Below are 25822 nucleotides of genomic sequence, written 5' to 3'. Positions count from 1 at the left end.
TAACACCATGGCCAGATCTTATCTTTAATGGGCAGAATGGAACAAATATATACTATAGTAAGACTAGGAAGAGGGTGGAGACATGTGAACTGATTAATAAAAAACAACTTTCGAAGAGTTCTTTAATTAACAATCTATCCAGAAAAAAATTACATACATTCATTTGTTCAACAGGTTTTTTTTCTGAGAATCTATTAAAAACCAAGTGTTGTTATAAGTGCTAGAACAAAAGCATGAGGGCTACTCACATGGAGCTCAAGTTGTAGTGGGTGCAGGACCAGCAATAACAAAAATACAGATGAGAGCTATTAAAAAAAAAATAAAGCAGGGGCAGGGGTTAGAAAATTCCTTGGCAAGTATGGTATTTTATATAGGGAGACCCAGAGAAGACTCACTTTTTAAAGTGGCATATAAACCAAGATCTTGACTGAAGTGATGAACAGGCCAAGTTGATTTCTGGGGAGTGTGTTCACATATTTGAGCAAGAGCAAGTTTCTTATGAAAAGTAAGAAAGAGAGAAAGTAGTAAATGACTGAGTTTTGGAGTGTGTGTGTAATGGGGAGGGTCAGATTCTGTTGACCACAAGACTCGACTTTTACTTTGAGGACTATGGGAAACCATTGGAGTGTTTTGAGCAGAGGAGTAACACAACTCAAGTCCTACCAAATCACTCCAACTACAATGGGGAGAATAAACTATAGGGAGCAAGTTGATCAGTGGGGAGACCAATAGAAGGCTCTTGGAATACTCCAGATGAGGGAATTTAATAACTCCAGTGTTAAAGTGGTGAGATATAGTTGAGATACATTTGAAGGTGGTGCTGACAGGATGGACTGTTGTGACAGTTGTGAATTGTATGAAAGAAGAGTTTCACTTTTGCTTGATTAAATTTTTGACTTAAACAACTGGATGACTGGAGACATAAGGAGTCACAAAGAAGAAGATGCCTATCTGTAGCAATACACCACTTGGAAGACACTTGACACTTTATAAGACATGCTTTAAATGCTCTAGCTCTTTTAAGAGACTCTGGGAAATAGATTAATAATATTTACCCATTTTACAATCGAAGAAACTGAGGCACAAGGACGTTATTATCCCTTGGCTAACTAGGACAAAGGCAAGTTGGTATTTGAATCTAGAGAGCCTTGCTCCAGAATCTGCCCAAGTATCTATCTAATTGGATGCTTTGGCAGGCAGTTGTATACAAGGTCTTCAATTCAGGAAGTGTAAGGTCTAGGCAGAATTATACGTAACATGTTAAGAGTTGGCATATTGATGGTATTTGGAGCCATGATCTTAGTTGAAATAATTTAGAGAAAGAGTATAGATAGAGAAGAGAGTAAGTTCAAGGGCTAAGCCCTTGGGCATTTCCTTAGTTAGAACTCAGGAGGCTCCATAAAAGAACACAGAGGATTAGAATAGCCAGGAGGAGAACCAAGAAAGTGTGATGTTTTGAAAACCAAATGTAGAAAACATTTAAGGAGGGTGATCAGCTCTGTCAAATACTGCTCTAGGGAGTTGGTTAAGAGAGGATAAAAGGAGGGGAAATGGCTTGGACAACTTTTAGAGATTTTGTTGTTGTTGTTGTTGTTGTTATAATAAAGGAAAGCAAAACTAAGTTTGTCCTCTTTTTCTTCTCTTCCAATGTCTCCACACTGTGACTGTCCATCATTACCAAAATGATAATTGCCAGAGAAATCATCTCTGGGTGCCTTACAAATCAGGGTTCTCAGAAAGACAGTTCACCAACAGACAATCATATGACTATTTTCATCTCTGCCTTTTTCTGGTTCATGGGCTGGTTATCTCTCCAGCACCTGACATTACTAACCCAGATGACACCCTCAACTTCAACCTCAACACTTTAGAGTGTGCCCAAACTCTCAGACTGGGTTGGGTATCTGTTCTATGATCATAGTATCTTGCACTCAGCTTTATAAAATTTACAAGAGTTTGTATTTGCACATATTTGTTTATATGATTATTTCATTTATGCTTGTCTTCTTTCTCTCTTAGACTGTGCTGAGAGAATGAACTCTGGAGTCAGACTTGCAAGGTAGAAATCCTGGTCATATATGCGAGCTGGGAGACCTTAGGTTAGTAACTTAGCTACTCTGAGACACTATTTCCTCATCTGTAAAATTAAGGTTAAAGTAGCATTCATCTCATACAATTTTGTGAAGCTAATATTATATGTAAAGATACCTGGCATTCAATGAATTTAAAAATCATTGTTAACATATTAAAATAGAAAATACAAGTGTTAAAATATATCCACGCCACCCCACCTCCCATAATCTCTGTCTTTCTCTATTTACTCTTCTCTCTCTATATTCCAGTTTTGCCTGAATGTGTTATATATTAGCCACATTTTTAAAAAACCCTTTTATACCTGATTGCAAAACCCATTATCTTATTGAATTTTCCAGCTGGTATTTTTTTTTTTTAACAGTAATAATGGTTTAAAATGTTAAAAAAAAAAATCCCACCATTGTTTTCTTTCCACAATATTGAAGCTTCTTTCTCATTTTTCTGTAATATCTACTAAGTAAAAGTCAGTCACTCATCTACTGCTCCACAACAAACTACTCCTAAATCTAGTGTCTTAAACCAATGATTTATTATGATTTACTGTAGCTCTGTGGGTAAACTGAGTTATCTCAATAGTTTTTTTGTTTGTTTGTTTTTGTTTTTAAATCTCATACTGTGCTGTGCTTAATCACTCAGTCGTAACTGACCCTGCAACCCCGTGGACTGTAGCCCGCCAGGCTTCTCCGTCCATGGGGATTCTCCAGGCAAGAATACTGGAGTGGGTTGCCATGTCCTCCTCCATTATCTCATACTATTTCAGACAAATAGAGGCTGGTCTTGAATCTGTAGGCTTGAATGTAGAGGTGGTCAGATGTGATTTCTTCACTCACATGTGTTGGTATCTCTACTAGAGTGAATGGAACAGCCTTGGACTAGCTGTACATCTCCATTTCTCTCTATTTCTGTCTGTCACACACATAATTACTAATTCTTTCTGTCTCTCTCCTTAGGCTTCCCCATTTGGTAGCTTAGGCTTTATAATAGTATGGAGATCTCAGTGTATTCAGACTTTTTACCCAGTGGATGCCTTTCCCAAAACAAGCATTGCAAGAGACTCAGGTGGAAACCACAAGGCTTCTGAGAATCTTGCTTCAGAGGTTACACCAGCCCCGATTCAGGTGGAGGGGAGCACACAAGAATATGAATTCTGAGAATCATGGTTTATGGGGGTCATATTTGAGGATGAGCTATCACCCCGAGCCTATAAATATACTTAATAAAACCACAAAATCCCTTTCTTTCGAAAGCTTATAGTATAGTACAGGGCAGAGTATTTTCACTTTGACACTACTGACTTTTTAAAAATTGAATACATTTTTTAAAGGACAGTTTCAGATTTACAGAAACATTGTAAAGATAGTAGAGAGTTCCTGTACACTTGTACCCAGTTTCCCGTATTATTAACACTTTGCGTTAAGATGGCATGTTTGTTAAAATTATATTTCTTGCCCAAGATCTGAAATCATCTTTTTTTCCAAGGACCCTTGGTTCCTTTTATTAGAAACCAATATCTGGGTGATAGTTGGACTCATTGTTACACTGTTAACATTTTGGGCCTTTGGGGATCTGTTCTTTGTATCATAGATTGTTTAACACCATCCCTTTCCTGTGCCTATTAGATGCCAACAGCAATCCTCCTTCTCCAGTTATGAAGATCAATAATGTCTCCAGATACTGTCAAATATCTCCTAAGGGCACAAAATTGTTCCTGGTTGAGAACCACTGGTAAAGAGACAGACATGCTGAAAATGACAAGGATATAATATAATGGAGAACAGTGGGAGACTTGCAGAAGAAGCAGCTGAGCCTATTTGTAGATATTGGGGAAGGATTCACAGAGGAGGTGCCATCTGAAATGATAATTGATTTTATATTTTTTGAACTGTTATCATGAGCCAGACAAAAGGTGATATTTTATTTTTGTTATTTCATATCCTAAACTTCAAAAGCAGGTATTCTAGAGGTGAAGAAACTACAGTTCAAAGAGACAAAGTAACTTTAAGCTGATCTTGAAGGATCCTGTCAGCCATGAGGATGGAGAGGTTTGAGGTCACTGACATCTCACTGCTCAAATCTAGACTATCTGAACTGTTCTTTTGTTTATAAAAGTATAATTTCACCTCATTTTTAGTTTATTTTTCCCATTGAATTCTGGCTTCCTGAAGGCAGAGACCATGCAATGTTCATCTACAATGCTTGCCATGTTGTAGGGGGACTATAAACATTAGTCCATTCCTTGAAATTCCCCACTTATAGATTATAGAATTAACTTTTGCTTCCTTCTGGTCAAACTGCTATCCAACCAGCACCTCTGGTGGAAGGCTCATTGCCCAGAATACCAGCCAACTTCCTGTAGTCTTGGTCACTCTGCCTCCTCATTGTTTTACTCCTAGAACTTCAAAAGGAGTAGTTGGCTATGTGAATGACAACCTTAAACTGATTATAGCCAGTAGCACTTTGCCATAGGTTAGAGCTGCAAAAGGTGTCTCCGGAAGGTAAAAACCATACTATAGTTGTTAGTCACTCAGTCGTGTCTGACTCTATGTGACCCCATGGACTATAGCCCACCAGGCTTCTCTGTCCATGGGATTCTCCAGGCAAGAATACTGGAGTGGATTTATCTTTCCAACCCAGGGATTGAACCCTGCATTGCAGATGGACTCTTTATCATCTAAGCCACAATACTATACTTCTGATATTAAAATGCAGAATATGTCACTTGTGGTTTTCGCATGTAATGCCAATTATCTACTTTTGACAATTCCTTTGTCCCATATGATTCTTCTATCATTTAAGGAAAAATTTTACACAGACCATGAGAGGTGTTTTTTTCCCCCCTTCTTTTCGAATGCTTTACAGTCTTAACCCAATTTCTTTGTTGATTTATTTATTTTTGGAGCTGGGGAGGTTTTCTTGTTTATTAAACCAAATAGGAAAAAATGTCCCTTTTTTTTGTGGTTGTTGTTATTGTTCCTTTTCTTTTTCCTACAACTTCTAGATCTGCTATTTGCAGTTGCTATGAAATTTTAAGTCTGTTGAATTAGAAGTTTCTGTCTCTGGTTTCAAGACTCACTTTCCTTCTTCCTTTCCTTTGCTAAAATTCTGGTCTAATTAAAAAAACAGTAGATCATAGTTAAATAAAACTGTACCCAGGATAACCCTAATTTCCATATGCAGATTTATCTGCACTGACAGCCACCCCCCCCTTACACACACACTCTCGCTCTCTCATTCTCCTTTCCCTGCTCTCCATCTCCCTATTGCATTGTGTCTGACTGATTTTCAGAGCACCTTCGCTGTTTCCCTCTTCTCATTCCCTTTCTGTAAAATATGTAGACAGGAAGGAGGTGGCTGCAGAAGCTGAACAAACAATCTGATATTCTGCCTGCAATGTCATCGTTTCTTTCCCCCATTTTAGGGGGCTGAAGTTGCCCAGGAAGGGGATGCAGAGGAGCTGAAAGGAAGGAGGGAGCTCTCCAGAGGCAGCTGCGGTCAGGGGCAGGGACTGCCGCCAGATGTGCCTGCCTCTCTGGGCTTTGATGCGAAAGGGGCAGCAGGAGGAAATATTGGGAGACAAAAGCCCCGGTTTAAATGATCATTTTCTTTATTTAACATGGCAGCAGACACTCTCTGCGTAGGATCATCATGCCGAGCATAAACTGGACTTTCCCACTTGCCTGGCAGGAGTGACACAGATCACTGTGTGCAAAATGAGCATTTGAGGTAAGACCCACTGTTACAGATACTTGATTTTTTCCTAATCAATTAATTTTGTTTAATATATGTTTCAGCCTCAATCATAAACAGTATAGTGGGGGCAAATCTGTGTTAATCTGCATCTAAAGATCCAGGAAAAAGCAGAGGTATAATATATTCAACTCAATTTGGGGAGGTTAGTTACTTTGTCAATTTTGTGTGTGCTTATTTTTTGTTGTTGTTGTTGTTGTTGTTTTAGAAAATATATTTGCTTTAAGAATAGACTTAGTGTCATCATAATTTTCCACTGGTGATAATACTGATGTTCAGACTCTTAAAAAAAAACTTTGCAAAAAGACAGTGAGCTACAGATGCATGTGCTGTATTTTTAGCTCACATACAAATATTAGAACTCTTATTAAAATGATAGGCTTTTCTTTAGCAGAGAAGGAATGAATGCTGCATAATTAAGTACAGTATTTAATTTGGCTGTTGTGAAGCAAAAGAATAAGGTAATAATTTTTATTGTACTAATCAGTCTCAAGATGTTCTCTGTGTTAATTGGGTTAAAAAAATTGCAGTACTTATTAGAAATTCTAATTTCACAATGCAGCACTGACAATAAGCTCAGCCAGTGAATTATTCACATCTTTAATTTGCTCACTTAATGACAGTGTTCTGTAATCAGAGTGCAGAGACTGCTGCCTATGCATTATGTATGATGCTCAGGACTTAAATGCAGGACATTATGAAGCTCTCAGTGGTTCAGTAATTAGTTTTCCACAAGACAGGATTTAGATATTCACAGATAAAAGTCCACAGTTGGATAATGCTAAGGTTGCAATACAAAATAACAAAGGAAAGGAAGCTCAAAGTTTAGACTGAAACTTTGTCTCTCCGGCCTTGTACACCCTGGAAACAGAATCAAGCCACCTGAAATAGTTGCCTAGCTCTGATCACATGTTTGAAAACTGTTTTTGAACAAAGTTGTAGCAGACAAGGCATTTGAACAATTTCAGTGGACCAGAGGGGAAAGATAAAACCTTTTTAATTAGTGTTCACAGAAGCCCTGCAATATATCCTCCTAATAAGTCTGTAGTATGCATAGCAGGCATTTTCAATGTGCTTTGTAACTTAGTGCAAATGCAAATCAGGTTACAATAGTGTTTGGCTGTAATTGTGTTTGTAAAAGGGTTACATGCCCAAATGGAGATTGAGCTTGCTCATGGTTTTGTTCCAATTGCTTCTGAGGGGAGGTTTGAAAACCAAATGAGATATTAAGTGAATCTGGGCATGAAAGGAAGTAGATCTGAATTGTCGGTGCAACTTTGGAATTTCTTACACTTGTCAGTTTAGAGTTGTCAGGTTTTCTTTAGTGATCCTGCCATAAGTGTTCTGTCATAAATGATAAAATCTTATAATAGACTATCCAGAACTCTTAACAATACTTTGAAAATGTATGCTAACTTTGGGAAATCATTTTGCAGTATTAGTTCTAAAGTTTAATGACTAAGTTGAGATCTTTACAGTGATTTTGTTTCTTTTTAAAGAACATGCTGATGCTGCTTGTGATACGTTTGAAGACTAATATTAACCTTTATTAATAAGATCTTATTGCTTTATTATTTGTCAGTTTAAGATTTGTGCTCATTTCCAAAACCCAAGTATTAGGATCCTTAATAAATATTGATATCTAAAATGGGAATGCATAATAACACTTTAAAAAAATTTCACTTAATCATTAGAATATTTTTTTAAAGAAAGTTGAGAAATCTATAGGCAAATGTAGCATTTCGTGAATGAATAAAGTAGTCAACTTTTTAAAAATTGCATTCTACCATAATTTGAAAATTTTTAAATTAAATAAAGCCATACCTCCAAACTTAACTTCTGTCTTCTAGAACTGAAAAGCTACTTTAACAAAAGGTTTTCCTCTGTGTTTAGGAAACTATTGCTTTCTGATACTTAGAACCTTGTATCACAAAGTTACTTTAACAAAATAAATAAGGTTTTCCTCTATGTTTATGAAGCTGTTGCTTTTCTGATACTTTTTTGGGAAAGGACATTTGGTTGGGGGAGGAATTAGGATATTGGGCAGTTGAGTAGGTGACCTGGCTTTGCCTTGGGTTTGGTTACAGAGTAATATGTGGCAACCAGATGGTGGTAGTGGTACCTATGGTAGTTCAAAGAAATGGTTGGAAATTATAAAAGCTATCTTTCTGCCACAAACCAGGTATGTGACTTTGAGCACTTAAAATCACTTTCCATTTCCTCAAACATCAGATAGGAATAACAAAGTTTTCTAGGCTTTAGGAAAAATAACAACTATAGAGTTGTTATGGGGATAAATGAGGTAGAAGGAGTGAGCGTTTTGTGAAAATTTAAAAGCAGTAGACAAAAATAAGGAAATTATTTTAAGGACTTGCCTAAAACTAAATGTGCTTTTTTGAATGTGTATTGTTTATTATGGCAGAGATTCTCATCCAGATTTTCCATACTCTATAATGCAAAAAAGTCTAAATGTTGTCAAGTAAATACATTTAAATTTCATTTAATGAAAATAAGCCATGAAAAAATTGTCATCTTAGGTATAATGTTTGGGGTAGAATTAAGAGAGCTTTGAGATATCATAAACATCATTTTGATGTCACTTCTCCAAAAAGGTTAACAATTCTCTTGCTTTAGCAGGTTCTTTCACCCATCACTTTAAGAGAACTTGCATATTAATACTCTTAGAAATCTTATACCTGGAATGCCTTCCTGGCAGTCACTAAGATTTCAGTCTTCTCATTAGATTATATGAATCAGACTGAAATCATTTACACCACCAGAATTTTGGAACTATTTTACAACAAAAATTAATATGTCAACCAATCAATCAGTAATTGATTATCTTATTTTTTCTTTCATTGTCTATTGAGCACTTACAGTGCTATCAAAAATAACATGCTATCTCTTCCTATTTCTTATGAGGTAGTTATGTCTGTATTTCAGGTGAGAGACTGAAGCACGATATCACATGGGATGTGAGTGGTAGAGTTGGAAGTGAACCAACTCTAAGTCCTGAGGTGTCAACCGATAGACTGTGTTATCAATTACTAAGACCCTGTGCTCGTTTCTGAGATACGGTAATCACAATTCCCGCCCTCAAACTTCTCACAGTGGTAACACTTGAATTTCTTCTGTATGTTCAATTTTAGGTCAAGACTTGCTTCTCATAGTGTGGTCTACAGACTAGCAGCATTATCATCATCTGGAACCAGGTTTGGGTGCTTTGCAGATTTTGATGTGGCTTTTAAATCACCTGGGGATCTGGTGAAAATGCAGATTCTCATTCAGTTGGTCTGGGATAGGGCCCCAAATAGTTTTTAATGTTTCCAGATGATGCAGTGTTGCAGCCTCCATTTGGTGACTTCTAGAATTACTCTCATTTCCCAAAGTTTGGTACCTGGTGTGTTTAAGGCAGGCTAGGTGTACTGGATTACTTACTGAGTCCGGCTCTTCCTCCAGTTCTGATGTTTCTTTGGCCAACATAGAAGAGCTTCCATCTTGGTTTTCTGACTTCAGCCTTCTGCTGCCCTGAGTCTCAGTCGAATACCCATGGCCCTGGCTACCTGCTTAGCTTATGCTTAGACTGTCTCTTGCGGGTCTGATCTCACACTCCCAGATACTTTCATCATTTGGCCTCTATCTGTCGTGGCCTTGGCCTAGTTGAGGACATTCATTCTCTTTTTTGCAGCAGAATCACCTGTGAAGGTTATTAAATGCCTCCAAGCCCTTCATCACCACTGGCATAGATTCTGACTCAATATACCTGGAGTAGGTCTTAAGGACCCTTTTTAAAAAGATCTTTTACAAAAGCTTCATAGTTAATCTGATGGGCAGCAAATGCTGAAAACATTATCCTTGGGTTCCCTTGCTGTGCCATGACCAGATGAGAATTATTTGGAAAGTGATATTGGCGTAGCTTGAGTTCAAGTTTGCCGTGTACTAGGAACATTTTCTCTATGCCTCTATGTTAGCAATGGGAGCACAACATAGAAAGTATTTAAAACTTTGCAGAGCTAGTTTCAGGGAGGCTTTGCTGAATGATTGACCTTTGAATTGGCAAGTCAGTGAATAAATGTGTCTTTTTTTCAAGTCAAAGGAATAATAGTTTACACAAAGACAGATTAAAATGAGAAAGGTGGCTTCAATACTGAGACATCCTTTTTGACAAAAGTGCTTGTTCAACACCCACAAGGGAGGAGTAGAAGATAAAATTATAAACGTAGGTAGTCTTAGTTTTAGGACTTTATGTGTTATATCCAAGAGTTTACACTTAATTCTACAGACAGAATTACCAGAGGTTAAGATGGAAAGCAAGGTGATCAGATGTGTGTTTTGTAAAGATAATCTTGGCATTGAGGCATATGAATCTTTTTGGCTGCACTGTGGGGCATGTGGGATCTTATTTCCCATACTGGGGATCAAATCCATGCCCCCTGCAGTGAAAGTGCAGAGTCTTAACTACTGTGCCTCCAGGGAAATCCCAAGGCATATGAATTTAATGGGGCAAAACAGAAGGCAAAGAGACAGGTTATGTACTTGTGGTAATAGAGTGTAAGTGATGGGGAGAGATGTTTTTCTCAGGCCACAAGCTTGAGCCCTGAACTGAACCTCCTCTGTTTCAGACACTGATGATGCTTCTTTATCATACTTATATTTTATAATAATAACCTACATGTTAGACCTTCAAATGGCATGGCCTTGAAAATTCAGGAAACTCAATGCTTTTATGAGCCATCACTGGTTCTTCTTCCCTTGATTATTTTACCAGGACATCTAGTTCTAGAGTTTTTCCCTCAGGAGCTGCTTAGAAATTTCAGGTAATTATTTGTTAGAAAGTCTTCTACATTGGTCTAAGAGAAACTTGAAACCAGTTAATGAGTAGCAGTAGGAATCCCAATGGTTGGGAGAATTATGTCTTGGTCTCTTGAATGTATTGCTATTTTCCAAGCTCTGAAGGGAGATTTGCATAGTCCATTAGCCTTGACCCAGCTTAATTTTTTATGTCCTGCATCTGAATTTGTCCTTCTTGGAGTATATGCTAAGTTGTATCACCCAGCATATCTCAGATATGCTAAGTTATTTCACCCAGTTTTTGACCCACTTCAGTACTTCCTTGTTCATAGCTAAATTCTCTTCCTTGACTTCAACTTATACATGCTTATGTGGTAGGCTGCATAGTGGCTCCCCTACATAATTACCAGAACCTGTGAATATGTTACCATACATGGCAAAAGGGACTAAGCAGATGTGACTAAGAACCTTGAGAGGGGAAGATCATCTTGGATTATCTGAGTGGGCCAATGTAATCACAGAGAGCCAGTCACAGTGGGCCAGGGTAATCCTTTTCAGAGAGAGGTAGGAAATCAGAGAAAGAGATTGGGAGAGGCTATCCTGCTGGCCTTGAAGATGGAGGGAGGGACCATGAGTCAAGGAATGCAGACATTCTCAAGAGCCTAGAAAAGCTAGGGAAACAAAATTTCCTTTAGAGACTCCAGAGGGAATCAGCCCTGCCAACTCTTTGACTCTAGCCCAGTGAGACAGATTTTGGACTCTTTACCTCTAGAACTATATGACAATACATTTATATTGCTTTAAGCCACTATGTTTCTGGTAATTTGTTATAGCAGCAATAGGAAACTACTAGTTTATTACATACCTTTGTCTGACATTTGTTTTGCTGCCCAGTTTGTCCCATGGATAGCAATTTTATTGCTTTGTTCTTGTTTTTTCTTGAATACGTCTTTGTTAGTAGGCCAGCCCACATATTTCTTCTGAGCTTCAAATTCCTCAGTGACAAAGGAATTGCCTAGGAGATTGTGACTGGTGGGGTTGTATTGAGATAAATGAGATAAAGTCAGTAAAATACTTTACACAGTGTTTGACATAGGATAGGTATGAAATGAATGCAGTTCCTATCTCTTCATGGGATTCTGGCAAACTAATCATTAGGTTTTTTCTTATACTTTGGGGGAAATTCAGTAGCTATTTTGCATATTAATGGCTCACAGGTTTATTTAGGATTTAGATTAGTTGCTGCTTAGTACTAATAACAATTATTTTTGATCCATTTTTAATTTAATTTAAAAGATATTTTGATTTTGAAATTTTTCAGGGTAAAATATTATTCATGGCCATTTCTACACTCTGCAAAGTAAACTAGCTAAAGCTTAACAGGGCATTCTTTCTTTTTCAGAATTTTCCCCCTCCTGCCTCATTTTAAGTGTTTTTCTACACACACCCCCACACAAACACACAGTGTCTACGTCAAATCTGCAGCACACCTTATGTCCTATGTATAAAGATGCTGTGAGGGTTAAATGAGAATGCAGGTGAAAGTAAATGGCTGAATCTTTAGGAATACAATACAAATTGTTGGTACATCTGTTGTACTGACAAGGTTTTAAGCTACTGGGGAAAAGATGTATATTATATCTTTGCATCCCCCAGTTTCCGATGTAAGTGTGTCCCAAATATTGCATCGAAGTGAATGGCATTGGTTTTTTTTTTTTTTTACCTTTAGACTCCCTTTATCTATTTTCTCATCCCCCTGCCTCTAACTTCTGGTAATCACCAATCTGGTCTCTGTACCTGTGAACCAATTTTTTTTTTTTTTTTAGCATTCCACATATAATAGAGATTATGTGGTATTTGTCTTTCTCTGGCTGACTTATTTCATTTAGCATAACAGCCCTGAGGGCATTACTGTCAGCTGAAGGCCATCATCATCCTCTAGAGACCACTTGCATTCCTTGGCTTTGGTCCCCTTCCTAGTCTTCAAAGCTTGCAATGGCAAGTTGAATCCTTCTCATGCTTCAAATCTCTCCTTATTTTTCATATCATCTCTCTGACCCACTCTTCTCCCTTTCTCTTCCAATTTCAAGGACTCATATTACTATGGTGTGCCCACCTGGATAGTCCAGGATAATCTCTGCATCTAAAAAGCCATAACTTAATCACAGCTGAAAAGTTTCATTTGCTTTTATGATAACGTATTCACAGATTCCAGAGATTAAGAGGTAAATGTCTTTGCTGCTGCTACTGCTGCTGCTAAGTCGCTTCAGTTGTGTCCGACTCTGTGCCACCCCATAGATGGCAGCCCAACAGGCTCCCCCGTCTCTGGGATTCTCCAAGCAAGAACACTGAAGTGGGTTGCCATTTCCTTCTCCAATGCATGAAAGTGAAAGGTGAAAGTGAAGTCGCTCAGTCGTGTCCAACTCTTAGCGACCTCATAGACTGCAGCCTACCAGGCTCCTCCGTCCATGGGATTTTCCAGGCAAGAGTACTGGAGTGGGGTGCCATTGCCTCCTCCGCCAAGAGTTTCCAGAGCCTGTCAACTGCCAAGCAGTAGTGCCTAAATGTATTTAACCCATTATTCTGCCTATCACAGTCCATAACTGACAGCTTTTGTATTATAGTTGTTCTGCATTTTGTTTTCTAATTTGTGCAATATTAGTTTTAGTCTCTCTCTAAGTCTCAGTTATGTCGTCTCAGAACGTTATTAGATGTTTGATTCAAATATTTTGTCAATTTAGCTCTTCTGTATTGTAGTCATTTTTCTCCCAATATGTTTCAATTCGGTTAGATTCAGTTCAATTCAGTAAGAATTTATTGTCTACTGAAAACATTTCTAGTATGATAAGGTAAGCTATGGAGTTTGAAATCTGTTTTAGAAATCAGATGTATTCATCTGAGATAGAGAAAAATGCAAGAGAGAATATAATCACCGTGAGTGGATGACAGACAAAGGTGCTAAAAGGAGATTAGTATGCATTGGTGGGATTAGGAAAGCAAAATTGTGATTTTGCCTGGCTAAAGTAACTTAAGTGATGTGATTTCAGGAACAATGGTCAGATATTTCTGTTTCAAAATACCTCCCTTTATAGCTTGAAATATTTGCTTCATTTTGTCACTGTTATATACATTTAGCATTAAAATCAATCTCTTTTACCAAGCCATCCTGTAGAACTCCTACTCAGAATATATATATGTGTGTATGTGTGTGTGTGTGTGTGTGTGTGTATACACATATATCAGTTCAGTTCAGTTCAGTCGCTCAGTCGTGTCCGACTCTTTGCGACCCCATGAATCACAACACGCCAGGCCTCCCTGTCCATCACCAACTCCCGAAGTTCACTCAGACTCACATCCATCGAGTCGGTGATGCCATCCAGCCATCTCATCCTCTGTCGTCCCCTTCTCCTCCTGACCCCGATCCCTCCCAGCATCAGAGTCTTTTCCAATGAGTCAACTCTTCGCATGAGGTGGCCAAGTACTGGAGCTTCACCTTTAGCATCATTCCCTCCAAAGAACACCCAGGGCTGATCTCCTTCAGAATGGACTGGTTGGATCTCCTTGCAGTCCAAGGGACTCTCAGGAGTCTTCTCCAACAGCACAGTTCAAAAGCATCAATTATTTGGTGCTCAGCTTTCTTCACAGTCCAACTCTCACATCCATACATGACCACTGGAAAAACCATAGCCTTGACTAGACAGACCTTTGTTGGCAAAGTAATGTCTCTGCTTTTGAATATGCTATCTAGGTTGGTCATAACTTTCCTTCCAAGGAGTAAGCGTCTTTTAATTTCATGGCTGCAGTCACCATCTGCAGTGATTTTGGAGCCCCAAAAAATAAAGTCTGACATTGTTTCCACTGTTTCCCCATCTATTTGCCATGAAGTAATGGGACCAGATGCCATGATCTTCATTTTCTGAATGTTGAGCTTTAAGCCAACTTTTTCACTCTTCTCTTTCACTTTCATCAAAAGGCTTTTTAGTTTCTCTTCCCTTTCTGCCGTAAGGGTGGTGTCATCTGCATATCTGAGGTTACTGATATTTCTCCCGGCAATCCTGATTCCAGCTTGTGCTTCTTCCAGCCCAGCGTTTCTCATGATGTACTCTGCGTATAAGTTAAATAAGCAGGCTGACAGTATACAGCCTTGATGTACTTCTTTTCCTATTTGAAACCAGTCTGTTGTTCCATGTCCAGTTCTAAGTGTTGCTTCCTGACCTGCATATAGGTTTCTCAAGAGGCAGGTCAGGTGGTCTGGTATTCCCATCTCTTTCAGAATTTTCCACAGTTTATTGTGATCCACACAGTCAAAAGCTTTGGCATAGTCAATAAAGCAGAAACAGATGTTTTTCTGGAACTCTCTTGCTTTTTCGATGATCCAGAGGATGTTGGCAATTTGATCTCTGGTTCCTCTGCCTTTTCTAAAACCAGCTTGAACATTTGGAAGTTCACGCTTCACGTACTGCTGAAGCCTGGCTTGGAGAATTTTGAGCATTACTTTACTAACATGTGAGATGAGTGCAATTGTGCGATAGTTTGAGCATTCTTTGGCATTGCCTTTCTTTGGGATTGGAATGAAAACGGACCTTTTCCAGTCCTGTGGCCACTGCTGAGTTTTCCAAGTTTGCTGGCATATTGAGTGCAGCACTTTCACAGCATCATCTTTCAGGATTTGAAATAGCTCAACTGGAATTCCATCACCTCCACTAGCTCTGTTTGTAGTGATGCTTAAGGCCCACTTGATTTCACATTCCAGGATGTCTGGCTGTAGGTGAATGATCATATCATTGTGATTATCTTGGTCGTGAAGATCTTTTTTGTACAGTTCTTCTGTGTATTCTTGCCACCTCTTCTTAATATCTTCTGCTTCTGTTAGGTCCATACCATTCCTGTCCTTTATCGAGCCCATCTTTCCATGAAATATCCCCTTGGTATCTCTAATTTTCTTGAAGAGATCTCTAGTCTTTCCCATTCTGTTGTTTTCCTCTATTTCTTTGCCTTGCTCGCTGAGCAAGGCTTTCTTATCTCTTCTTGCTATTCTTTGGAACTCTGCATTCAGATGCTTATATTTTTCCTTTTCTCCTTTGCTTTTCGCTTCTCTTCTTTTCACAGCTATTTGTAAGGCCTCTCCAGACAGCCATTTTGCTTTTTTGCATTTCTTTTCCATGGGGATGGTCTTGATCCCTGTCTCCTATACAATGTCAGGAACCTCCGTCCATAATTCATCAGGCACTCTATCTATCAGATCTAGGCCCTTAAATCTATTTCTCACTTCCACTGTATAATCATAAGGGATTTGATTTAGATCATACCTGAATGGTCTAGTGGTTTTGCCTCCTTTCTTCTGTTTAAGTCTGAATTTGGTAATAAGGAGCTCATGATCTGAGCCACAGTCAGCTCCTGGTCTTGTTTTTGTTGACTGTATAGAGCTTCTCCATCTCTGGCTGCAAAGAATGTAGTCTTAATTGTTCTTAATTGAATACTGCTTATCCATCCTTGTACTTTAGTCTGAAGCAACTTCTATAGACCTTTAAATTTGTTGTCCTAGTATCTGAGAAGTTTTTTAGCACCAGGCATTTTTGTACTTTAGTAGCATATACATGGAATAAATCAGAACCATATGGGACAAGGCTTGGAAAACGGAGCCCGGACTCCTGTTATTCTCTCATGATACCCCTAAGGGAGATTAACATGGCAGCAGTGTTGACTTCCATGGAGTGTGGCCAGAAGCCCATATTCCATTGTTCAAGGGGAAGTATCACAGAATATCACAGAAGCTCTTAAAATGATAAGCAGTGATCAAGCCATAGAATTATCTGGAAAGTGTAGAAAATTATAGTCAGGTAGAGGTAGCTTGTATCTGGGAAAATAGATCCAGATAGAACCTGAACCTCAGTTTGTTACTGAGGATACAGAAATTTAGGGTCCAGGCCCATTAAAGAGACAAGAGGTAGGCAAATATTTGGATCCCAGGCAAATGGGCCAGAATTCAGGATAGGGAGCTTGAATATAAAGTGGAAGGCATGACTGAAGCTAGAAGTAGACTTGGTATGAATGGTGGGACAAAGGTTCCAGCATGGGACTTGCAATCACTGTGGTCAGGGAAGACATGAGCTTCTGCTGATAGACAAATTCCAGACTTTGGGGACCATAACTATCCAGCCAGGCCTCATTCTCATTGGTTCAGGCAGAGCAGGGCTCACTGATTTTTGTTCCCTGGGGCCTGTACCTGGCCATCGGCATTCAGGCCCGATTGTCAGACTGTGGGGAATTGGATGTGCACAGTTGGTTTCTGTGGAAAACTTCCATGGATATTTGTTCCACCTGTGTTGTGGAGTTTGTCTAATGCCAGATGACTTCAGGCACAATTAATTAAACAAGTTATTTGCTTTGACTATAGTGTTATTCCAAATCCGGACTCTGGTCATTAAATTTTTTGGTTATTTTGCTAATTTTCTAAGTTGAAATTTTGATAAGTTTGGGTTGAATAGGTGAAATCCTAGTAATCTATGGTCTCTGAAGTTAAAGTGAGAGGGAGTCAGTTCCCTGAAACTTGAGGAATTAAAACATTCATTAGATGACCACTTGGCAGATGTTATGTTAAAGCATTAAACAGGTGATATTTTAAAGTCCCTTCTAATCCTAAAATCCTATCTAATTCAGGATAATGTAAAATGTCTAGACTTCACAGTTTATTTATTGAACACCTGGCTTCTTTTAACTTTTAGAAAAACAAATAGAAAGGACATATTAAAAGGGATAATTTTCATTAAGCATGCTTGGCCATTTTAAATTACTTTTTTCAATTTAAAATCCCTTTAATATACTGATTACTTATTAGATAAACCAATAATCTTCTATGATTGGCAGTAAAGTACAAATTTATGCATGAATATTTAAATGTTACATATAGCCATATCCATTGAGGGTCCATTTTTTTAAAAACATAAAATTTATAATGGCATATTTTATTACAAACTTGTTTAATGCTGGAATAAACTCAAAGTCTGTCTGCTAGTTGCACTGAATTTCAATGGGTGTCTTCATTGCAATTAAGCTCACAGTTTTCAAAGTGCTTTTGGAAGAAGGCTCTATCTGTATTTAAGATGTGTGTTGCCTTAGGTAGTGTTGTCACCCAAACAATTTCTGCTGTGTCTGGCAGGCCGTCTATGAAGAAAGAAGTCCATAAAAATGGGGTGTGATTTGGGGGTTGAGATCTATGTCTAGGAATGGGATACAGTGGGAGAAGGACTTTCTCAACTTTTGGTACCTTAAGTTTAAGCCTAGAATCACAGAATTTACATGCTTCAGAAGTCTTTAGTGATAACTCTTATACCTCATTTTACAGATGAGAAAACAGTTACGGTGAGGTTGAGTGGCTTATCTATTCATATATTGCACTTAGCAGTTCTCCCAGCTCCTTTACATTCAGTTTACCCTGGCAGCTCATTCAGTTATTACTCTTAAAGAAGAGGAGAGACTGATTAAATTGGGCCAGACACAGAGGCAGTGGATACTAGTCCTTCTTCCTCCACTTGTGATGCTGGAATGTAGCCCTGCACAATACTTTTTTTCATCGTTAATTCTCTGGTGACTATAAGGTGGCTAAATCAAACCTTATTAATCTGAGGGTAGGTTCAAAAAGTTACAATATACCCTGTTCATTGCAAAATAGTGTAAGATTTGGAAGTGCTGAATACAGCTTTTTCCTAAGGAATTTAGTAAACTTATAATTTGCAGTCTATATCTCATAAATAATATTAGATACCAATTACATATATTATCTTGATATTTACAGGTTTCAGAATACATGGGTTTTTTTTTAGAAGATTGCTTTTTATTTCATTTATTGCCTTGCAATCATTGTTTTTGATGAACATTGATATATGTATAATAAAAATTCATGAATGTAAACTGGGTAATGATGCCAGGCACAAGTTTTCTTGAAATTTAAATTTCATAATGTAGTACATTGTAAATAATTATGTTTATTTCTTTTGATATCTTTATCTTTAAAAATATTCTTAACTATCTGCCTAAAGCTAGTGGTAGGCAGGATTTTTGACTGCAGTGTTCTTATATCTTGTGCCCTAAGAAGTCACTTTTCCAAAGAAAGAGCATTTCTTTTACTTTTGTTGAAGCCCAAATGTGAAGATCCTGCAGTATATCTGTTGCAATGCAAGAGTGCTTCTTAGAATAGGGAAGATGCTTCAAAGCCACTTTCCCTTGATATCCATGATTATGTCTGTGCTCACTGCTGGGCTCATCACAACATGCTATCTCTTCTAATGCTACAACATCCCTGAGACCTAAGCATTGCAATATGGTTGTTGTTGTTCTTGTTGTGCTCAGTTGTGTCTGACTCTTTGTGACCCCATGGACTGTAGCCTGCCAGGTTCCTTTGTCTTTGAAATTTTTCTGGCAAGAAATACTGGAGTGGGTTGCCATTTTCTACTCCAGGGGATCTTCCCAACTCAGGGATTGAACCCACGTCTCTTGCATCTCCTGTACTGGCAGGAAGATTCTTTACCACTGTGACACCTGAGAAGCCCATGCTATTCTATAAATGGGGAAACTGAATTTCTGAGAGGTTGAATGCAAAACCAGTTCAAGTTATTCTTTGTACCACAGCAAACTTCTTATTTTATTATATTTCCTTTTGAGAGAGAGAGAAAGACAATAAAAGTGAGATCAACAATGGCACTTGACATTCATATAGCACTTTAGAAATTTCTCTAGCCCATTGTGTGTTATATATGTATTACAGTGTTTTCTAGAGAACTAATGTGGTAATGATAATAGTAATATTTGTTAAAAACCTACTATATGGAAGGCACTGTGCTAAGTGCTTCATATACATTATCTCATCTCATCCTCACAGCAGCCCTATGAAGTACAAATTATTATGCTCATTTTTAAGATGAGAAAATGAGGCTTAGAGAGATTAAATAGCTTGCCCAAGGTTACTGCTGCTTAAACCAAGCAATCTAGCTGCAGATTCCAATCCCCTAACTGCTCTGCTGCTTGCAGTGTACCTAAGGCTCTTCTTTTTATCTACTTAATGTTTCTTCTTTTTTATGAAGGGGTTGCAGAGAAATGACTTCTGCACTGCTGCTGCTGCTGCTAAGTTGCTTCAGTCGTGTCTGACTCTGTGCAACCCCATAGACAGCAGCCCACCAGGCTCCCCCGTCCCTGGGATTCTCCAGGCAAGAACACTGGAGTGGGTTGCCATTTCCTTCTCCAATGCATGAGAGTGAAAAATGAAAGTGAAGTCGCTCAGTCGTGTCCGACTCTTAGCGACCCCATGGACTGTAGCCCACCAGGCTCCTCCATCCATGGGATTTTCCAGGCAAGAGTACTGGAGTGGGGTTACATTGCCTTTATGTAGTATTAAGAACTACTGCTACTGACCAGTGTCCTCAAGATTTAATGTCCATAGTCATTATCCGAGTCGTTTCCTAAGGCAGATGGTACTAGACATTCCTGAAATTTCATACTGACCTTATTGTTACAAAATTTAAATGTGAACTAGAGTTGCATGGTGGGTAAAACCCCCAAATTTAATATTGTCAACAAATATCTAAGTAAACAATCATCTCTTGACTTAATTTTTTATATAGAAACAGATTTTTATGATGTCAGTAGCTTTAAGGAAACTGTGTGGTGCCTTATCTTTATAATTTATACAATCATAGGACATAATCCAAAAATGTCTTTACTTTTGTCTATCTGCCCCTTTAAATTTCTCCAGTGGCATTAGCTTGTCTACTGCAAGATAGAAATGTGATCATTTCTATGGCTTTTCTGTTCTTTCTCTCAGGATGCTACATTGTGGAGTTTGAGAAATTTCCACACTGTTTTCCACAGTGGCTGCACCAATTTGCATTTCTACCAACAGTGTACAAATGTTTGCTTTTCTCCACATTGTCTCCAATATTTGTTATTTGTGTTCTTTTTGATGATAGCCATTCTAACAGGTTTGTTTTTTCCCTCATAATTAGCAGTGTTGAGCATCTTTTCATATACCTGTTGTCCATCTGCATTTCCTCTTTGGAAAAATGTCTATTCAGTTTTTCTGCCCATTTTTAAACACTTTGTTTTTTTGATGTTGAATTGTATGAGTTGTTTGTATATGTTGTGTGTTAATTCCTTATCAGTTATATCATTTTCAATTATTTTCTCCCATTCAATAAGTTGTCTTTTCATTTTGTTGACAATTTCCTTTGCTGTGCAATTGCTTTTAGGTTTAATTAGCACCCATTTGTTAATTTTTGCTTTTATTTTCTTTAGGAGACAGATCCAAGAAAATATTGCTGAGATTCATGTCAAAGAGTGTTCTGCCTATGTTTGCCTCTAGGTGTTTTATAGTATTGGGATCTTACATTTAGACCTTTAATCAATTTTGAGTCTATTTTTCATATGATATCAGAGAATGTTCTAACTTCATTCTTTTACATGTAGCTGTCCAATTTTTCCAGGACTACTTACTGAAGAGACTATCCTTTCTCCATTGTATATCTTGCCTCCTTTGACCATAAGTGTATGGGTTTATTTCTAGGTTCTCTATCCTGTTCCATTGATCTATCTGTCTGTTTTTGTCCTGGTACCATACTGTTTTGATTGCTAGAGCTTTATAGTATAGTATAGCTGTATACTATACTATGGGAGCATAATTCTTTCTCTTCCAACTCTGTTCTTCCTTCTCAAGATTGCTTTGGCTATGCGTGATCTTTTGTGTTTCCATACAAACTTTAAAATTATTTGTTCTAGTTCTATGAAAATTGCCATTGGTATTTTGATAGGAATTGTATTGAATCTGTAGATTGCCTTAGATAGTAGGGTCATTTACATATTTACAATATTTAACAATTTATAGATGAATCTGTTCCTTTATGAGGAAGATTATCTGTTCCCCCCCGATCTCTTGCCAGTGTCGAGAAGTCTGGGGATTGATTTGGAGCTTGTTAGTATTTTTTGATATCTAAATCCAAAGAATAAGATCATGGAACCGAGCAACAGTTACAAAATGGGTAGAACTGCTTGATTATTACTAGTGAACTGAACCCCTCTTAAATACCACTTTATATCATCTTAGCTCCATTTCGTCATCCAGTCACTGCTGTAGTAGCCAGGTCCACACACACTTTGACCAGATTTAGATAAGCATAGACTGACACTGCCTCAGCCTCAGCCAGTTGCTTCTTTTTTCCTATCTTGTGTTTCTCTGACTACCTTAGAATAGTTGGCTCTCATGCATGATCAACCAAAAGAATGGAGGCAAAGGAGTTAATGCCCGTAGGGCCATTCTTGGCTAATAGAGAATATTCCAGATAGATAAATGTTTTTTTCCTTTCAATGCCAGCTTGGCAACTCAAATGCATGTTCATAAAGCTTCTTATAATCTGTTATTGATTTGAGTAATTATTAACCATGGGGGTTTTCAACCAGGTAACACAACTTTGTAATGACTTTGCCTTCATCCCCACAGATTCCCCCATCTCTTGCTATTTTTCCCTGAGGGCAATTCCTAAATAAAATACCTGCCTGCAAGCCTTTTTCTAAGGCTTTCAGGGTGACCCAGGCAAAGACTAATTACCAATACTAATCCTTCTCATTTTCTGTCTCTTGACGATTGGTGCAAACCCAGATGTTCAAAATTATAAATTCATATGAAATTGGCCTGTCTGTAAAAGAGGAGTGCCTGTAATTCTGTTGGCTTCAATTGAATAATTTGACACCAAGCATTGAAATTGCTCATAAGTAGTTCATGAATGTGGGCAATAGGAGCTGAAATACCATGAAACTGCCATCCTCCCTAAGAAGCAGAGGACTGAACTAGATAACTTCTTTGAGGAACACTGAGGACTTCAGTGACTTTTATCAGATGCAGGCATTTTTGACACAGGAAGGTATCAAAAAGTCATGTCACTTAACTGGGCTCACAAGTAGCCATATACCAAAGAGATGCCATACAGTTTGCTTTAATTTAAAAGTAATATATTCTTACCACAATTCAGAATTTTCCTAGGTGATAGTGATGCCGATGTCACTTCCACCTGGGTTTGTGCTACACAGGAGAAGCCGTACAAATGTTTTTCCATTCTGTCTCAGAAATTCCTGTGGTTGTATGACAAGGTGATCTGTAGTTCTTAAACACTGGCCTATTGATTGACTATAGCATAATCACTAAGGAAGCTTTTCTAAAATACGTGTTCTAAGTTCTGGAGATTTGAATTAGTTCTGGGGTTGGGCAGTGGTAGGCTGGAGCTGGTCTGTCTAGCTTGTGAGGGCCTATTGGGCACCTCTCTAACTCTGCCTTGCATGACTTCATTTGAGTAGCTTGAAATCAACTCTAGTGAGACAGTTTATTCTATGGAAGTTGGCAAATGCTAAAATCAGAGATTCGTATCCCCACTTGCTCCCCCTGCCAGAGGAGCACATTGCTGGCCTGGGCCAAAAACCCAGTATAACCTTTCACTAAGGTAAGGAATCTATTTTTGGTTTTTATTTAATAATAAATCAAAATCCATTTATCAGATTTTTTTGGCAAATATTTTAAAGGTATATCTATTAACCTTTTTATTTAAAATAATATTATTAAAATTAACAAATTACCAATTTTGACTGTATAATTACAAATTTGAACACCTTGTCCTATAGCAACTAAAGTAAATGGCCTCTCACTGGGTTTTCTAAAGGCAAAGCAGTTCATATTAATTTAATTCCCTATGTGAGTTGTAAAATTATTTTATGAAATTAAAATATTTGTCTGGTTTGGTTTAATCATAGTTTTTAAACTAATTGCTTTAACAGAAGCTTAGAGTATCGTTAGCCTCCTAATTATTATAATTTAACAAATACTTGCTATACTAAAACCAAATGGTTATCATGGAAAGATTTTATCTGGAGTCTGGAGATAGGAAGGGTGATCCATCAGAGTGGGCTTCCTATTTCTCCTCCCTGTTGGTACCTCTAATTGTTAAACATTAAACATAGCGAGACTGGAGAATTCAGTACCTATTTACAAAGAGGACAGTGATTCTCAAGACAATGCGTGTGTTTCTATACCTGGCAACAGTGACTTAAAGACTAATTAAAGGTGATAAATAAAGAATTATGCTTGCATTGGGGGCTTGAAAATGATAAAATCCTACATTTTGTTTGGAAACAAACTTTCTAAAGGCAAGGGTGGGTTAGAATGGGAACACTAACCTCTTTTTGTATGTGAGTGAGTGAAAATCACTCAGTTGTGTCTGACTCTTTGCAACTCCATGGACTGTATAGTCCATGGAATTCTCCAGGCCAGAATACTGCAGTGGACAGCCATTCCCTTCTCCAGGGGATCTTCCCAACTCAGGGGTCAAACTCAGGTCTTCCACATTGCAGGAGGATTCTTTACCGTCTGAGCCGGTAAATCATAGTATATATCATGTAATCCTTAAAATAGGCCTTTAGGTCATTACTCAGATGGAATAAGCATATATTTTTATGGCTAGATGATTATTTAGTTCATCTCCCAAAGAAAAAAGTCTTCATAGGTAGTGCTTTGTTTGGGTTTTTAATTTAAAAATGAAACAAAAAATTATTCTAGGATTAAGAAAAATTTGAGGAAAATATAGCAATTAAAAATATCAAGTTTGCCAATATTAAAAAAAAGAATTGTGTTTCTTAAGCATATCAAAGTTTTAAATAAAATCTTACAGGGAATTTTATTCATTTGTAGGCAGTCAAAAAAAGTATCTCAAATTGAATGGAAGTAGGAAGATTCTTTCTAATACTTGGATTTAAGTGTTTCTTTTATGGGACAGTTTTCTCAGAAATTAAGTACAAATTACTTTATATCGACACATGTAGTCTAAAATGTTTAGATCATTAATAAGAATAGTTTATATATACTTCTTAAAATGATAATTAATATAAATAAATTTGTAAGTTTAAAAACAATAAGCAAGCATAACGCAGTATTATTATTTGGGCATTTTCTGAGTTTATTCTGTAAATCGGGCTTCCCTGGTGGCTCAGAGGTTAAAGCATCTACCTGCAATGCAGGAGACTTGGGTTCGATCCCTGGGTTGGGAAGATTCCCTGGAGAAGGAAATGGCAACCCACTCCATTATTCTTGCCTGGAGAATCCCATGGGCGGAGGAGCCTGGTGGTCTACAGTCCACGGGGTCGCAAAGAGTCGGACTCAACTGAGTGACTTCACTTTCACTTTCATTCTATAAATCAAGTATTGTCAGGTTCTGTGAAAGATTTATAAGTCTATGTATTTTTGAATATTTATTTTAAATGTTCAGTTGGTTCATAATTTTAAAAATATATATAGGTATATAATAAAAACACCATGAAAATTATTGCTTTTCATCTGTTACCATCCCCAGAGGCAACAAATATTACCAGTTTCTTGTGTATCCTTATGCAGATAAGCAGGTACAAGCCAAGTGGGGGTTATTCTCTCCAATATCTTGGTTGTACAGTCTGCTTTACACATATAGTAACATATCCTACACATAGCTACAGATCTTGCTTTTCACACACATATCTTGGAGATTATTCCATAGCCCAAGTAACAGATTATCTGTGTTTTAATGATTGCAAACTATTTCCTTTTTTGAATGCTCCATAATCTATTGGAACAGTCATCTGTTATGGTCACTTAGGTAGTTTCCAATCTTGATATTACAAACCACATTGCAGTGAATAACCTTATACATAGGTGTTTTCACCCATAAGTAAGTGTGGCTTTAAGAAAAACTCCTTTAAGTAGAGTTGGGTTAAAGGGTATATACTTCTATAATTTTGATAAATATTGTCAAATTACCTCCTGTAGAGGTTGCATCAGTTTGCAGTTTGACTAACAGCATACAAAAATGTCTGTTTCCCACCTGTCTGGCCAAACAGTATTATTAATCTTTTGTATTTTTGTCCATCTGATAGATAAATAATGGTATATTAGTATAGTTTTAATTTTAATTTTTCTTATTCTCTTATTCATGTGTTTAAAAGTTATTTGTGTTTCATTTTCTACAAACTGTCTGTGCATATTGTTTACTTATTTTTCTATTGGGCCATTTATTATCAAATAGTAGGTGTTTATTGGTTTGTGATATGAGTTGCAAATATTTATCCCAGCTTGCCATTTTTCTTTCACCATTGTTTATTATAGTTTTTGTTATAAAGATTGTTATATTTT

General features: G+C 37.6%; 1 long non-coding RNA gene across 1 annotated transcript in view; it reads left to right on the top strand.

The window, feature by feature from the left end:
* The window catches only part of LOC129619926 (uncharacterized), a 40198-nt gene extending 26402 nt beyond the window's left edge, over positions 1–13796 (top strand). Inside the window, exons 2-5 of the long non-coding RNA XR_008698291.1 lie at positions 2020–2099; positions 5715–5817; positions 8991–9053; positions 12841–13796. This is a non-coding gene — a long non-coding RNA (uncharacterized LOC129619926). The remainder of the gene's footprint in view (positions 1–2019; positions 2100–5714; positions 5818–8990; positions 9054–12840) is intronic.
* Positions 13797–25822: the final 12026 nt, after the last annotated feature.

Source organism: Bubalus kerabau, chromosome 9 (assembly GCF_029407905.1).
Source record: "Bubalus kerabau isolate K-KA32 ecotype Philippines breed swamp buffalo chromosome 9, PCC_UOA_SB_1v2, whole genome shotgun sequence".
Lineage (NCBI taxonomy): Eukaryota > Metazoa > Chordata > Mammalia > Artiodactyla > Bovidae > Bubalus > Bubalus kerabau.
This window is presented reverse-complemented; position numbering and strand designations above follow the sequence as displayed.